This window comes from Nicotiana attenuata, chromosome 3, assembly GCF_001879085.1.
Source record: "Nicotiana attenuata strain UT chromosome 3, NIATTr2, whole genome shotgun sequence".
NCBI classification, from domain to species: Eukaryota; Viridiplantae; Streptophyta; class Magnoliopsida; order Solanales; family Solanaceae; genus Nicotiana; species Nicotiana attenuata.
Genome location: NC_031991.1, coordinates 46,617,179 through 46,635,446, shown reverse-complemented (window position 1 = coordinate 46,635,446; position 18,268 = coordinate 46,617,179). Strand labels below are relative to the sequence as shown.

At 41.1% G+C, this 18,268-nt stretch overlaps 2 pseudogenes; both read right to left on the bottom strand.

Annotated features, from left to right (window-relative positions):
• LOC109224330 overlaps positions 1-6,790 on the bottom strand; it is a 33,082-nt pseudogene extending 26,292 nt beyond the window's left edge.
• On the bottom strand, positions 11,612-16,119 carry LOC109224329 (annotated as a pseudogene).

The following is an 18,268-nucleotide window of genomic DNA, read 5'->3' as shown; positions in this document are numbered from 1 at the left end:
AAAATTTAAATTTAGTAACACCAACAAACAATGATAGACAAAACTAAACAAGGAAAAAGAAAACAAAAGAAAACCAGAAAGAAGAACGAGAACTCACTCGTTAATTACAGATTCAAAATCGAATGCTCTCCAACAAGATTTGAGGGCCATTGACTTTGAATTCGTCACGAGGGAGGTCCCGGGGCCCTGTGACATCAATTGCATGTACTTTGGCCATTTTAGGGTTTTGGCCGGAAAACTTGAAATAGATATTCGAGCCGTTCTGGTTATTTTCGAGCCAAACGGCTATGGGGGTTGGGTAGAGGAGGTCAAGGCGGTCTCATGGTGTTAGTTTGGGACCATTTGGCGTAGCCGGCGACTTGGCCGGAAAATTTTCCGATGTAGATTCGATGAGATATGGGAGGATTCGAGGGAAACTAACTTGATATTTGGAATGAGGAAAAGAAAGGGAATCTGGGGTGTGATTTTGGGATGGGTTGGCCATGGCGGCGTTCACCGCCGGCGGTGGTTCCGGCGATGTCGCCCGTTCAGAGGATCTGTACGAGGATGAGAAGATCGGTCTTTTTGATTTATTAAATTTCTCCGACAATTTTATAATTATTCACCAGGGATTATGGACCGTTGGATCTGAGGGGATGAACGGTCTGATTTAACGACGTCAAAACGACGTCGTTTTGGGTGTGGGACATTTGGACCGGGCAAGGCGTTTGGGCCAGTGGTTTGGGCTGGAACTGCGCAAAATTGATTGGGCTGGGGATTTGTTAAACAAGATCTGGCCCAATTCCGGGCATTTTAATGAAACCCAATTGTTTTCTTTGTATTTTCTTTAATTGCTTTTGTATTTTATTTTCATATTTTATAAAAATGCTAAAAATAAAACTAAAACAAATTGATTCTAACAATTATATTTCCAAATTAATTCCTAAAGAGAAATACAAACTAATACCAAAAATGTAAAATGGACCCCCCTTTTTTTTTGTTATTTTCTTAACATTTTGTTCTAAAATCAATTAATGCTAAAATATGAAATTAACCCTAAATGCAAAAATGCATATATATATTTTTTTTATTTTCATATGGATTAAAAAATGCACAAATAAAAATGCAACAATTACCAAAGAACGCCACAAAATTAACAAGAATTTATAAAATACTAAAAAAAAATTGTTTTGTTTGAAATTTTGGGAATTATTGCTTAGGGCGAAAATCACGTGCTCACAGCTGCCCCTCTTTGCCCGAAAATACGAAGAGTTTTCGTGCAAAGACAAGTGAGCAGAAATGAACAATCTTTGCCCGTTTGCATATTCCGTGTGAAGCATTTTTTAAAAGAGTTGACCGCACCCTGCTTCAAAGGTTGCCTACATATCCTGGGCTAAACAGGAATCAGGTCAGTGTAGTTCGGGAAAGTTTGGTAGCTGGGACTACCAGGAGCTGTGATTTCGCTGCTGTTGTTGCTGCTACTGCTCGCTGACCTCCTTATTACACCGCGTCAAAACAAAAAGAAGCCAGCCTAAGCTATGCGTTACAAAGGGTCCTATCTAAGTCTTCAACTTGTTCTTGTGTTGCCTTGAACTTGTATTCTTCTGGTGGAATCCTTGTTGTTGCCTTGCATTATGATCGGAGAAGTTTTGCCATTTTTCCGAGTGATGCTTGACTGTTGAAATTTGAAATATATGCCTCTATTCTCCAGGCGGGCTCCTGATTGCTGACGCTTGAAAAGTATTCCCTTGTTCTCCAGGTGGGCGCCTGACTGCAATGCTTGAAATGTATTCCCTTGTTCTCCAGGTGGGCGCCTGACTTTAACAAAATAAACAACAAAGAAAATTTCTGCCCCAGTTTGGTAACCGGGTACAGCATGTTATCAAAATTAAAAATTTAAAGCTAAAATTGAATGGTACTTCCCTTGTTTTCCAGGTGGGCGCCTGATTGCTAAAACTTGAAACGTATTCCCTTGTTTTCCAGGTGGGCGCCTGATTGCTGAATTTGAAATGTATTCCCTTGTTTTCCAGGTGGGCGCCTGATTGCTAAAATTTGAAATGTATTCCCTTGTTCTCCAGGTGGGCGCCTGATTGCAATGCTTGAAATGTATTCCCTTGTTCTCCAGGTGGGTGCCTGATTGCTAAAAATATATTCCCTTATTCTCTAGGTGGGCGCCTGATTGCTGAAATTTGAAAAGTATGCCCTTGTTCTTCAGGTGGGCGCCTGATTACAATGCTTGAAATGTATTCCCTTTTCCTCCAGGTGGGCGCCTGATTGCAACAAAACAAAGAAAACTTCTGCCCCTGTTCCAATCAAAGAAAAATTTGTTAATGGTGATTAGCTGCTGGCATTCTTGTTGGCCATGCTCCTGCTTCCGACTTCACCCTGACTTGCTTCCTGGACTTGCTTTGGCTTGCCACGATTTGCCAATTGACTTTCAACCCTCTGTTCTCGATGACCCACATGTTTTACCTCATATTACTGTTTGGTGTTCCTGTTCCCTTCTGGTGAACCTTGCTTCTTCCTCGCAAACATCTGATTGTTCCACTGATTTTCATTGGTCCTTCATGTTGTACTCTCTTTTGACATGTCCCCAACTTGTTGTGCCACCTTAACTGGGAAGCTGGTAGTTAGCTTTGACATCCTTCTTTTGTTTCTGAGTAGAACTGACACTAAAATGTCTTATAGACAGATTTCAAGAGAATGAAATGCAATGACCTCAAAGGTTTTAAGGATAGAAAAACTCTGAAAATGAATGAGTGGTAATGAAGAGAAAAGGACAAGACTTATCTGAGCAGAAAGGCCGATTCCATTGATCGTGCCATGCATTTCGGATCCCAACCTAGTCTGTCCAACCACTCAATTGTTACTTACCACATTTGTTGCCCCATACTTTCACGCCCGGCTCTTAACGAAACCCAAACTTTGCTTCTTTTGCCATGTTTCCAAACATCTTTCAACCACAGACTTCCTTCATTCGCACCTTTGAGGACTCACTTTCGCCTTATGGTGCCCATGAGGGTTTTCACCAATAAGACTCTCTCATTTTTAATATCTCTCAACCTCACTTCGCCTTACAGTGCCCGTGAGGGTTTTCACCAATAAGACTCTCTCATTTTTAATATCTCTCAACCTCACTTCGCCTTACGGTGCCCGTGAGGGTTTTCACCAATAAGACTTTCTCATTTCATCATTTTCCTTCTGGCACCAGAGTGTTGTCCCCGACAAGGATCACTTTACCTGCTTGTATTGACATTTCTTAAGATCGATCAGAAGGTCTTTCTTTGGACCGTAGCGTGGCTTTTGGATGGGTTTTAGAAAGAAAGGTATAAAAGCTCAAAATAATTCAAAAGTGGGTTTAATATTACAACTTTCGGAATCATATCTCTTGCAACAACCATAACTTCTGCCCCAGTTTCCTTTCCGGGGATTATTTGGATTTTTCTTTTGTTATGACTGAACCTCAGTGAGGCTGCCTACGTACCCTTTTCGGGATCAAGTCAAACGTAGTTCAAACCATGAAACTACATTTATTGTTGCGATCTTTCCTTTTCTTCCACTTTTGTTTTCTTTCCTTTCACTCCTTTTCTTTGCCTTTTCTTTTCTTTCTTATTTTTCTGTTTTATTCACTGATCTTTCTTTTCTTCTTCTTTTTCTTTTGTTTTTTTTTTGTTTTTTTTTCTTTTTTTTCTCTTTTCCCTTTTTTTCCCTTTTTCACTGTTTTTCTCTTGTTTCTCCATTTTCTGTCCCTGCTCGGGCTTGCAAGCTTGATTATTGATTCCGAAAGAGGGGTATGCAAGAAAGTAATTAAGGCTCAAAGGGGTAACAAGGGATAAAGTGTTTAGATAGCAGAACAAAATGCCTTCGTCATTTCAATCTCAAAATATGCCAAATACAATCAGGTACACAAAGATAAAGAAATCATACATAATATCTCTTGACTGCATCAGAATTGATAGCCATTTCTACACATTTCCCTTCTACGTCCGTTAGATATAAAGCGCCATTGGACAACACTCTGGTTACAACAAATGGCCCTTGCCAGTTTGGGGCGAACTTTCCTTTCGCCTCAGCCCAATGAGGTAGGATACGTCTCAGCACCAACTGCCCTACTTCGAACCTCCGCGGACGCACCTTCTTGTTATATGCTCTCGCCATTCTCTGTCGGTATAACTGACCGTGACACACTGCTGCCAATCTCTTCTCATCAATCAAACTTAGTTGTTCCAGGCGGGCTTTAACCCATTCATCATCATCAATTTCTGCCCCAGCGATGATCCGGAGGGACGGGATTTCAACTTCTGCGGGTATCACTGCTTCAGTTCCATACACCAATGAATAGGGAGTCGCTCCTACTGAAGTACGGACAGTAGTGCGATAGCCTAACAAGGCAAAAGGTAGTTTTTCATGCCATTGCCTTGACCCTTCGACCATTTTCCGAAGTATTTTCTTGATATTTTTGTTAGCTGCTTCGACTGCCCCATTTGCCTTGGGACGGTATGGAGTAGAATTGCGGTGCATGATCTTAAACTGCTGACATGTCTCGGCCATCAAATGACTATTGAGATTGGCACCATTATCTGTGATGATTACCTTCGGGATCCCAAACCGGCATATGATATTTGAATGCACGAAATCGACGACTGCCTTCTTAGTCACAGATTTGAAGGTTTTTGCCTCCACCCATTTAGTGAAATAATCAATAGCTACCAAAATGAATCTGTGCCCATTTGATGCTGCTGGCTCAATCGGTCCAATAACATCCATTCCCCAGGCAACGAAAGGCCATGGTGCCGGCATTGTATGCAATTCAGAGGGCGGAGAATGAATCAAATCTCCATGTATCTGACATTGATGACATTTGCGAACGAAACTGATGCAATCCCGTTCCATAGTAAGCCAATAATACCCTGCTCGGAGGATCTTCTTTGCCAATATATATCCACTCATATGAGGCCCACAAACTCCCGCATGTACTTCAGCCATGATGACTGTGGCCTGTCTGGCATCTATGCATCTTGATAACCCCAGATCTGGAGTTCTCTTGTACAACACTCCTCCACTGAAGAAAAATCCGCTCGCCAAGCGTCGAATTGCTCTCTTTTGATCCCCTGTAGCCTGTGTCGGGTATACTCCCATCCGGAGATATTCTTTTATGTCATGGAACCATGGCTCACCATCAAATTCTTCCTCCACCACATTACAATAGGCATGCTGATCTCGAACCTGAATATGTAACGGATCCACGTAAGCCTTGTCCGGATGATGCAACATTGACGCCAAAGTGGCCAAAGCGTCAGCAACCTCATTGTGCATCCTTGGAATGTGTTTGAAATCTATTGACTGAAACCGTTGACAAAGTTCATGCAAACACTGCCGGTATGGTATGAGCTTCAGGTCCCGTGTTTCCCACTCTCCCTGAATCTGGTGTACAAGAAGATCCGAGTCACCCATGACCAAGATTTCCTGGACACCCATATCTATATCCAATCTCAATCCCAGGATACAGGCTTCGTACTCAGCCATGTTATTGGTGCAATAGAAACGAAGTTGAGCAGTGACGGGGTAGTGTTGCCCTGTCTCAGAAATCAGTACTGCTCCTATTCCGACACCCTTGGCATTGGCAGCTCCATCAAAGAACAGTTTCCATCCAGGATTCTCGACCTGTTTTAATTCTTCAACATGCATTACCTCCTCATCCGGGAAGTATGTTTTCAAAGGCTCATATTCGTCATCAACGGGATTCTCAGCTAGATGATCAGCCAGTGCTTGTGCTTTCATGGCGGTCCGAGTCACGTAGACAATATCAAACTCCGTAAGTAGGATTTGCCACTTCGCCAGTCTCCCTGTGGGCATGGGCTTTTGAAAAATATACTTCAATGGGTCCAACCGAGAGATGAGATAGGTAGTATATGCTGACAAGTAATGTTTCAACTTTTGCGCTACCCAGGTTAAAGCACAACACGTCCTCTCGAGTTGAGTGTATTTCACCTCATATGATGTGAACTTCTTGCTGAGGTAGTAAATCGCCTGCTCTTTCCTTCCTGCGATGTCATGCTGCCCCAGTACACAACCAAACGAATTGTCTAACACAGTTAGGTAAAGGATCAAGGGCCTTCCTGGCTCTGGCGGGACCAATACTGGCGGACTAGCCAAATACTTCTTGATCTTATCGAATGCTGCTTGACATTCATCCGTCCATCTGACCGCAACATCTTTCTTTAGCAACTTGAAAATGGGTTCACAAGTAGTCGTAAGCTGGGCAATGAACCTGCTGATGTAATTCAACCTGCCAAGCAAACTCATCACCTCTTTCTTGTTCCTTGGCAGTGGTAGCCCTTGGATGGCTTTGATCTTTGACGGGTCTAATTCGATACCGCGCCGACTTACCATGAACACCCAATAACTTCCCTGATGGAACTCCAAATGCACATTTTGCTGGATTAAGCTTGAGGTTGTACCTGCGGAGTCTCTGGAAGAATTTCCTCAAATCCATAACATGGTCACATTGTTTCCTTGACTTTATGATCACGTCGTCCACATAGACCTCGATTTCCTGGTGTATCATGTCATGGAACATGGTAGTCATTGCCCTCATATACGTTTCCCCTGCGTTCTTCAACCCAAATGGCATGACCCTATAACAATACGTTCCCCAAGGTGTGATGAATGCTGTCTTTTCCGCATCATCCTCATCCATCAAAATCTGGTGATAGCCCGCGTAACAATCCACAAAGGAAGCAATCTCATGTTTGGCACAATTGTCAATCAATATATGGATGTTTGGAAGTGGGAAGTTGTCCTTCGGACTCGCCTTATTGAGATCACGGTAATCAACACACACTCTGGTCTTCCCATCCTTCTTTCGTACAGGCACCACATTAGCTAACCAGGTAGGATATCGAGTAACTCGTATGACCTTCGCCTCAAACTGCTTGGTAACCTCTTCTTTGATTTTCATACTGATATCTGTTTTAAATTTCCTCAACTTCTGCTTGACAGGCGAGCATTCTGAATAAACGGGCAGTTTGTGGACCACCAGATCGGTACTTAAGCCTGGCATGTCATCATATGACCATGCGAAAACATCTTTGTATTCGAGCAACAATTTAATTATCTCCTCCCTGAGCGGGCTTCCAAATGGACACTTATTTTTGTTTCCCGAACATTCTCCCGGTCCCCTAGATTGATTGCCTCTGTGTCATTCAAATTAGGCTTGGGTTTTTCCTCAAATTGATTTAACTCTTTACTGATTTCTTCCAAAGCTTCCTCATCACCGTATTCCCCTCCGCCATCATACTCAATTTCTTGTATTACTATTTCACATTGATTATCAAGACTAGGCCGGAGACTCCTTATGCATGACACATCATTGAAACCAGCATAAAAGGGACTGTACAAAAGAGAAAAGAAAACAAAATAAAGACTATCAGGAAAGAAGAAAAGAGGAAATTGCATTTCAATAGAATTGTAAGATAACAAGGTTTAACTCGTCCAAATGGACGGAACATAGAAATCTGAATTACAACCCTGGAGATAATCCAGATTTAGTGCTCAAAGAAAATCAAAACTAACTACCACGACTCCTTCCGAATTGGAAGAGGAGTAGCTTCCCAGTTATTGAGCTTAGCCTGAGATCCCACGAACTGCACATCAACTTTACTCGGACCTCCGCCGGGTTCCACCATATTCACTTCATCGAACACCCTTTCGAACCTTGCGATCATCTCCTTGTCAGGTTCTATTACCACAGAATTTGGCATTGCTGTTGCTGGGCGTTGTTTAGTACCAGGCCGGACGAAGGAACGGGAAAGGCGAGTAATAGGTTTTGGAAGGGTCCACACTCTCTTTTTCATCTTTTTGGCTCTTCTTATGTCAGCTGAAGTGGGTTTGAAACCTAGCCCAAAAGTGTCCAGATTTCCGGGGAGAGACACCGGCTGTATGATTCCTTGCAGTGCAGCACCCAACCCCTTTCCGGGCAAGAATCCATTCCTTATCATCTCTGAGGCTACCATAACAGATGCGGCAGCTATCTTGGGCATAGGAATACACTCCCCTTCCGGGACTTTATCAACTGGCAATGTGTCCATGACTTGGTACACCCACGGACCTCTGTCATTTTCAACTTCCTCGAAGGATGTAATAGCATTACAAGAATTGTCCTCTCCATGAACCACGATCTCCTGCCGATCCCATTCAAACTTGACCATTTGATGCAAAGTAGACGGTACTGCCTTTGCGGCATGAATCCAGGGCCGTCCCAATAAAAGATTGTAGGAAACACTGAAATCGAGCACTTGAAACTCCATAGTGAATTCCACAGGTCCTATTGTTAACTCCAACACAATATCTCCCACTGTGGCTTTCCCTCCACCGTCAAATCCCCGTACACAGATGCTATTTTTATGAATTCTTTCCCTGTCAACTTGCAACTTTTCTAGAGTAGAAAGAGGGCAAATGTTAGCACTAGACCCATTATCAATTAACACCCGCGTCACCACGGAATCTTCACACTTCACTGTGAGGTACAAGGCTTTATTATGTTCAGTTCCTTCCAATGGTAACTCGTCATCAGAAAATGTTACCCTATTCACCTCAAAAATCTTGTTTGCAATCTTCTCAAGATGATTCACAGTGATTTTATCTGGCACATGAGCTTCGTTTAGAATCTTCATCAACGTCCGGCGGTGTTCATCCGAATGGATCAATAAGGACAATAATGAGATCTGTGCCGGGGTTTTCCTCAACTGTTCCACAATCGAATAGTCTTGGGCCTTCATCTTTTTCAGGAACTCTTCAGCTTCTTCTTCAGTAACAGCCTTCTTTATCGGTGCCGAATTGTCTTTAGCTGACTTAGCCTTTCTCAATTCCTCAGGGGCAAAGCACCTCCCTGATCTAGTCAACCCATGAGTTTCGCACACTTCTTCTTTAATTTCCTTTCCTTGGTACATCACAGTCACCCTATCATAATTCCACGGAACAGCTTTCTCACTAATCACAGGCAATTGGGTCACCGGTTTAATGATGACTGGCTCTGTTCGAACGCCTTTTACAACCAACACAGGCTCGCCAACTGCTCCTGGTATTGACACCTTAACAAGCCCTGGTTTTATTACCCTCACCGGTTCACTGACTGTCTGGCCCACTGCGACCAGGGCTTTCTTGTCAACCAATTCCTATTTTGCTTTACTTTCACTTGCTTTAATCATCATCACAGTCTGCGACGGCTTCTTGTATTCTCTCTTCTGTACTATCTCGATCATGTGAGTCTCATGATGAACAGGTAGTGGATTCTGCGTGATATTGGGAGTCTCCGAAGCCTGCACCTCAATTCTCCGTGTATCAATTAGTTCCTGAATGGCAGTTTTCAGATGCCAACACTTCTCTGTATCGTGTCCAGGCGCTCCTGAGCAGTACTCACAGTTCACTGAATGGTCCACGTTCCTTGGGGGAGGGTTTGGTAATTTGGGTTCGATTGGGTTCAACATGCTCAACTGCCTCAGTCTGTGGTACAGGCTAGTATAAGATTCTCCCAAGGGAGTAAAAGTCTTCTTCTTCTGCGACCTATCATTCTTATATGCAGGATTGGGTTGGAAACTGGTTCCAGCGGCATTTCGGTTGGTTCTTGGGGGTGGGTAAGTGTTTTGGGGAGTGGGTGCGCGCCATTGTGCACGAGTAGGAGGTTGTGGATATGTCTGGGCATGATGGACGGAGAAATGGGGAGTAGGAGGTGGGTAGTAATGCTGTGGTGGGCCATATGAGGTATGTGGGTAAGTTTGGGGGTGAGGGCGAGGTTGGTGATAATATGGTGATGGACCCCTGGACCAAACCCTCGATTCCATTACTGCCACTTCTTCTTTCTTCTTCTTTCCCAATACTCCTCCGGTGCCGCTTTGGATGGCCTGCGTAGTTGCTTTGAGCGCTGAGTAGCTCATAATTTTGTTAGACTTGAGACCCTCTTCTACCATACTTCCCATCTTTACGACTTCATTGAAAGTTTTCCCCACAGCGGACACCAGATGGCCATAGTAGGTTGGCTCTAAAGCCTGAAGGAAATAATCCACCATCTCACTCTCTTTCATCGGAGGATCCACTCTTGCTGCTTGCTCTCTCCAATGGAACCCGTACTCTCTAAAGCTTTCTCCGGGCTTCTTCTCGATTTTGGTCAATGACAGACGGTCCGGGACAATTTCGAGATTGTACTGAAAATGACATGCAAAAGCTTGAGCTAAGTCATCCCAGGTGTACCACCGAGCATGATCTTGTCTTGTGTACCACTCTAACGCCGCTCCACTTAAGCTTTGACTAAAGTAGGCCATTAATAGCTCATCTTTTCCTCCAGCTCCCCTCATCTTGCTACAGAAACCCCTCAGGTGGGCCGCCGGATCACCATGGTCGTCATATAAGTCGATTTTGGATAGTTTGAATCCCACTGGCAATTGGACGTCAGGAAACAAGCACAAGTCCTTGTAAGCCACGCTCACTTGACCCCCGAGTCCTTGCATATTTCTGAAGGACTGCTCTAAACTTTTGACCTTTCGTATCATCTCCTCTTGTTCCGGGTTTTTGGGAGGTTTCTCTTCTTCAGCTGAGAGATTAAAATGGGGAGTGTAAGAGCATGGTTCTGGGGGTTTGAAGGTGGGCTCGGGTGGGTAATAGTGGTTTTCCTGGGTTTGGAATAGAGGTTCACTTGAGGATCTGTGTAATGCGGTGGGTGGAGGAGCCACAAATACTGGGGCGATTGGTGGTGGGGGACATGGAATTTGCTTGGAGGGTGGTGGCGGTGGTGTCTGAGAGGTGGTTCCATAATATTGCTGGTGAGTAGGGAGAGCAGGATATGAGTTCACTGTGGGAGGATCTTGGGGTTGAGTTGGTGGTGGGAGGTAATTGGGATTGGCAGGATAGGCTGGTGGGGGATGTCTCTTCGACCAGGCCTGGTACATTTCGGCCATCTGCTGCTTTAACTTATACATCTCTTCTCTCATTGTATTCACATCCATTGCCTCCTCTTCTCTGGATGGGTCAACGATGCTTGCTTCTAGATCTTGATTGGCCATTTTCGACTTGTCCTTGGAGCGGGTGTTGTTGGGTGGGTTGCCAGAATGCCAGTCAGCTTAACACCTGCCTGGACTCATCAACAACAATTTGTTAGCGGTTAGGGCATTCACAAAGAAATAACCATACATTGATGGGTGGATGCGCCTAAGCAGTCAAACGTTGCTATTATGTCGCTGTTCAATCACATGCGTTATCCCGGCTTTCCATTTCTTTCTCTTGCCACTTATTGTCTACTCTTATCTTTTCCTTTTCACTTTGTTTTGCTCTCCCTCTTGTGGATTCTCTTTCCTTTGGTTTCTCCTCTATTTGTATCATTCTTTTTTTTAGTTTTCCCTTTTATTATTTAGAAATGGTCGAATCCTATGGAGATTGCCTACGTATCACAACCCTGCGTGAATCAGACCAGGCGTAGTTCGTGAAGAATAAATGTAAAGTAGAAGCAGAATATTTTTTGGGAATTTTCAAGTTTATTGATAGCAACTACGTCTATTACAAGACTCAAAACAGACTCTGATGCAAAAAGAACTACAGACTCCACCATCCCTATCCTAGTTCAAGCAAAATACAGACTCAATCAACCGACTATCTGAAAAGGAAATACGGACTCTGGTAAACAAAAGAAATACAAACCCAAATGACCTAACTCCATTACAGACGCAGAAGGCAAACTCTAGTAGAAGAAGAAATGCAGGCTCAAAGACAATCATGAATACATTAAAGCTCCTGGTGCCCGCGGGACATCATTCGGTCTCGCCGTGGGCCTATATGCAAGTTCCCCTTGAAGTCTGTCCAGGTCACTCATTATCTGCTTCACAAATATCATTACTGATGCAAAGAAGGTGGTACGGGTCATGTTCTCGCACATCTGGCATTTCCGAGTAATAGAATGAGCAACGGTTAAGATTCTCTCTCGGATTCTTCCTTTCTCTTGAAGCAACCGCCCTATCTGCTGGGCCCTAGCCTCCAAAGTTTGCTCAGTCGCCTGGCTTTGTTCCTGGAGTTGTTGCAAGTCCATTTCTAATTGTGCCAATGCCATGTAACAATGTTCTCTTTCAACCTTGAATTCTTTTGCCTGTTTAATCATTCTGGTCTCTGCGGTAATGACCTTTTTCTTTAATCCCTTGACCTCATTGTCATATTCTTCTTTTAACTGTTTAATCATACGGGCTCGATCTTCCGCATTTTTAGCTAATTGCTTCCGAACCTCAGCTAATTCCTTTTCCGCTTTGTTGAGGTCAAAACTGTAGTCATTCACTTTTTGCCTTAGGTTTTCTATAAGCTTTGCATCTCTGGCGCTCCTGACAGGGTTGTCGACCTCCAGCTTCATTTTTTGGATTTGGACTCGTAAGGCTTCATTCTCTTTGGCCAATTGTTTCCTCTGACCTTCGTCAGCCGCGGCTTGCAAGCTATTTTCAAATCGGAGGTCTTGGACCTGTTTTTCCAATGCTCCTATGCGGGCCCTGTACTCATTTTCTTTAGCTAACCAAGCCCACTGTTCTTGTGATGATTCAACAAATTCCTGGATGTGAGGTCTTTTGGCTGGTCTTCCGAATGCAACGTCTCTTCTATACCAAGCCTGATAATCAGGTGACACTTCCCCCTTGGCTCGATCTCGAACACAAGTGTTTGCTGCCAAATATTGACATTCGCTCCAAACTTGGCGAACCATTGCTTCAGGAAACTGGCCATCAGGGCCAATCTCAACCACTTGCAAACTAAGATCATCATCCTTGGGTACTATCTGGCATCTCCCCAGCTGCCTCAACACTCGATACGGTGCGTAAGGCTGAATGCTTCTAAGCCCCATCAGGAGAAAATGTGGTCGGGCTGCCGGCATATATACGACTTCATCAACGGGTAACCATCCCAGTGTCCACTCTATTTGGCTAGCAGTGAGGGACCGAAAATACGTTGTCCAACCCGTGATTCCTTCTGGCAATTTGACCCCTTTAGTCCTTGTGTAGAATTCTTCTATACATGTTTTTTCTGGAGACCCATAGCTCAAAAACTGAGGACGATGACACAGATGCTCAATCATCCACATTTGTAACAATAGACTGCACCCCTCGAAGAAAGCTTCCCCGGCCTTGCAGGCTGTCAGAGCACGGAAGATGTCAGCCAATATCATAGGTGCAAGTGTACTTTTGGCTTGAGTAATTAACGTGTTGACGACCCCAGCTATTTTTATGTCAATGTTCCCATCCTTCCTTGGAAATATTAAAAGCCCGAGGAAAGCCACCATAAAGGCGAAACGTCGATGCTCCTCCCACTTCTGGCAGTTTCCTTTGCTACATATCCTACTTTCCGGGTTGTTGAATCCCCCGATATGGCCATATCGATGATATATGAAGCTCAGGGTACAAAAGCCGTCTGCCAGATCTGTGTTGTGAACGGTTCTGACTATCTTCAAAGAGTCTAGGAATTTGTGCACAGCTACAACTCTGGGGGCAACCAAGTATTTGTGCCTCAACGGAGCCTCATCTTTCCCAATGTAGCCATCTATTTCCTCTAATGTCGGGGTAAGCTCAAAGTCTGAAAAATGGAACACATTATGTGCTGGGTCCCAACATGTAACCAGTGCTCTAATAATATCTCCCCAAGGCACAATATCGAGCAAACCGGTGAGCCTTTTCAAATGTTTCTTGACTGCATCTTGCCCTTCTCCGCCTAAATCGTTCCACCACAGACGTAACTCCAAAGGGATTTTATGCATGATTGAAAATAATTCATTTTGAGTCGTGCTCATCCTGCACATTTATTAAGGTGATTTTAATCACTTATTTTGACCTAAAAGAGAAAAATGGCACAATCTCTGTTCAAATTTCCAATTTAAACAAACAGCCGGTATTGCGGATACGGCCTTTCAGCACTTCATAAGATCTCTGAAATATTTAGTGGCACATCTTCGGTCAACTCTCCGTCATCTTTCTTGCTGAGCGGCATGTATTTTTCGGTGCTCGTTTTTCTAATTATGAAGCGGGCTAAGTGATCCTAACTCACATTTGGCCTAGTCCCAGGTGGTTTGGCCAAATAGTGGGCAAGAAATATTAAATGGTGACGTAGGAAAAAAGACGCTCTGTTATATAAAACAGTTCTTATTTAGATTAAATTAATAACTTGGTTTTGTGATAATTTGTAAAATACATATGTTGTGACAAGTAGATAAATCAAAAAAAATATGTGAATTTTTCTTACTAATATTATAAAGTGACTTTTTTATAGTCGAAAAAAAGTGAATTTTTTTTTTGATTATTAATTTTTTCTTGATTTATTTTCATTTATTGGAAATGTATTTATCAATCAATTTGTTTGTTGATTCAAGAAAGAGTTGTGTTTAATTCTGGGAATATTAATGATAGATACAAATAATCGATGTATAATCTTGAATGAATAATTTAGAAAATAATGGAATTTCCATATTAATCGAGTATCTTCTTTTTAATATTTGGAAAATAATTTTTTTTTTTTGCGATTCGAATTTTTTAATTATTATTTGTTTATAGGACTAATGTCTATTTCTGGAGTTACTTCTTTTTCCTCTTTTGTAATTTTTCTATTTATTTTTTGATTGTACTTGTTCTATCAGTCAAATCCATTTCATTTTGCTTTCTTATCAGTGAAAATTGGCCAATTTCCATATCAATTTGACTAAATGATTCGTTAATTATCTGATTATTAATTAGAGAATTTTTTTTCTTTTTTTCGTTTTCATTTGATTCATCTTATTTCTTTGAATCTAAATAATACAATTGGATTTACTTTTGAAATTTCTTTTTTATTTTTTTATAAATAGGACTACTTTTGATAAGCCATTTTTTTGTTTCTTTTAAACTCTTCGAAATAATTTTATTTTTCCTTTTAAACTTTTAGAGTTATGAAAATATTTTCTTTGAATTTTCGCAATTTTTTTTCGAGTCCCTTAAAGAATTGGGGCTCAAAAAAGGAAGGGCGTTTCGGAGAGAACCAAAGGGAGTTATCTTCCATTCCCCCAACTGTTAAAAAACAAAAAATCATCTTTTGTTTTTCTTTTCATTAGCTCTCCACGGGAGGAGTACAGTTTAGATATATGCCAAGTTACAGACAAAAGGAAATAAATTTTTGATCTGAATGGCCATCTTCAACCAATTTTTTGGAAATCTCTGTTTCTGATATTGAACACCATTATTAAGTACATTTAATATGCATTTCTCTATTCCATTTCCTGCAAAATCTTCAGACCATCAGGAAGTTGCAGAATAACATACCGCCCAAAGATTTTTGGCTATTATCAATGAAGGTAAATACAATATATTTTTTTTTTCGAAGAATTGATTGAGTTATTAACATTGTAACCTTTCTTATTTATTTGCGCAAAAGGAATGTTATCCCAGGCTTTCTTGGCGTATCTCTTATCCGTGCTTTTTCCTTTTCTTTTGTTCTCCCCCTTTTGTCCTTTTTCTTCTCTTTTTGTTTTGTTCATTCTCTAGAACTCTAGAATCTTGAATTTCTCCTTCTTTACCTGACCAATTTCGAAAATTGTTTAATTAAGTCAGAGATATCAAAAGAAAAAAGTAAGGGGGGGTGGGGGTGTGGGGGGTTATCTGCAAAGAAAAAAGGGGGACGCACATTTGCTTGAAAGAGTTTCCAAATAACTGTTTTGCGCCTTGAGCCCGCATAGAGCCTTTTGATTTACCTTCGCCGAAATCTGGTTGTTGCGAATAGCGTATTAAAGCCACTTTCTTTGTTTTGATCTTGATCTGCGGTATCAGTATCTTTTGGTATCAGTATCTTTGGTATCAGGATCGTTATTCTGGTTGTTGCAGTAAAAATCACTACACGTTTGGCTTTTTTTGAACGAATGGATGATCAGTGGTACGCCCTCTTGATAGTCGCCCGATTGTTGTTCCAATTCGGATTAATTTAGTGACCAGCGAGGTTTTATAATTTTTTTTTAACTGATTTTTCTTTTATTCCATCGATTTTTTTTCAGATGTTGTCCCCATTAGGATCAATTGCATTGAATAAAATTTTAACAAATTTCGTTTCTTTTTCTGAATTCACTCTTCCTGTTCTTGGTCCGAAAATAAAGAAAGGGTCTTTCATAATTTAAACTCGATTTTGTTCGTTACCAAATTCATTTGATTAAATTAAAACTCGTCAATTTTGTTGATAATGGTTTTTTTATCAACCGCTATCCACTTTTTGTTCAAATTCTTGGTTAATCAGGTGTCACACCTCCTTTTCCCACTCCCGCGGAATGAGGGTATGATAAAGGGAGGTTATTTCCAACTTTGAATGACAATCGGAACGGATTTATTATTAAGGATTCAAGAGTCGCCACTTGGGAGATTTATGGTGTCCCAAGTCACCGATTGAATCCGATCCAGGAAATTATGACTCTGTTTAACAGGTCCGCGGAAACAGAAATCCGCAGTAAGGGATTACTTGTTTAACCCCGGAGAAGTGTTAGGCATTCCCGGTTCGTGGTTCTAGCACGGTCGCTCAACTGTTGTATTTTGATTTTTATCTGATTTCGGAACATTGTTATGTCCCATGTGCTTTTTTTTTTTTTTTTTTTTTGTTCTTTTTTTGTTTTTTTTCGTTTTTTTTTTTTTTTTTTTTTTTTTTCTTTTTTTTTTTTTTTTTTTTTTTTTTTTTTTTTTTTTTTTTTTTTTTTTTTTTTTTTTTTTTTTTTTTTTTTTTTTTTTTTTTTTTTTTTTTTTTTTTTTTTTTTTTCTTTTTTTCTTTTTTTTTTTTTTTTTTTCTTTTTTTTTTTTTTTTTTTTTTATTTTTTTTATTTTATTTTTCTCTTTTTTTTTTTTTTTTTCTCTTTTTTCTTTTTTTTTTTTACTAGTAAACACGTTTCATATTTTATTATTTAATAAGAATTGCAACGACCGTGAATGCATCTCGAACAACGTCGCCAACCAGTGCACCACGTGATATTGTTAACACCACTTCGACTTCGTTATGAGAATTATGGAATTTTGGGTCACATAAATGTGCCCACCAATCAGGAAATGTGTATTATTATATTAAAGTAGCATCTAAAGCCCACTACCGTATTTTATTGTTTTTGGGGAAGGTAAGTGAAACATCTCGCTAAAGCGACCCTAATCCCGAAGTTCTAAAATATTTAAACTTAAGCAATTTGTTCAAAGACAACCCGCGATTTAGTTTTGCTTAGCGCCAGGCTCATACTCTGTTTGTTTTAATAAAATCGTTAGAAAAAACTACCCTTTCTAATCAGTATTCTACCTAAGAAGAGAAGGCACCACATCACAATTAGTCATGTCCATGTTATTGCTCAAGGATACTCACATAGTGTTGAACTAAATACAAAAATACCCAATCGGAACGTTCGACGTTTGTGGCCTTAAAGCCAGGCACCCTTACGAAGACAATATCAGGCCTTAAAACAGACCTAAACTGTTTCAATATAATAGTTTCCACTGAATCCAGACATGAGTGGCCTTGTATTGATAAGCCCAATAGAGGAGTACATGCTACCAATCGAAAATCAGCCTAGCCTGAGAACAAGGCCCGCCTAGTATCCTGTCACATTGGGCGTTGTTGTTTGGCCCACGACTTTGGGCACAAAGGCACTACTTTGAACCTGGGCCTGTGACAACGAGCCCGAAGCTCAAAATTGTGAAAACTGTGCCACTGGCCTTAAGTCATACGAAACAAAATCAATTAAATGTGTAGACATGCTGAATCTACACTAAATAACTTGAACTAATCAGTACAGTATCTTGTTTTAATTATATTTGTGCCCAGGCTTGTAGATAATCGCAGCGTCTTTGGTATTTCTAATGCGTGGATTCCTATTAAGGTATTTGCCGAATTAAACTAACAGATTCCAAAGAGCTAAGTTGACACTTATCATTGGCCGTTTATTTAAAATACTATTTCGAACTCTATTGGCCTACCAACATGAATCATCACGAAAGGCTACAACCAAATAATATGAACGTTCATAGCTCTTACAGTTCATACAAATTCAGCCTCACAACTTAAATAGTCCAATCATGTCATTAACCGCAGAAAAGTAGAACATTCAGATTCTAAGCATGTGAATTGCTATAATCAAGAATAAAAACTCATTGCACAGTCCATATGTACAGTTCAGTTATACAGTCCAGTTATACAGTCCAGGGTTTACAATGTAAAACACAAATTTAAAGCAAGGCTTAAACGAAATCAAATCCATGAAGTATCTATTCTAGCAAGACAAACCTTGAACACACAC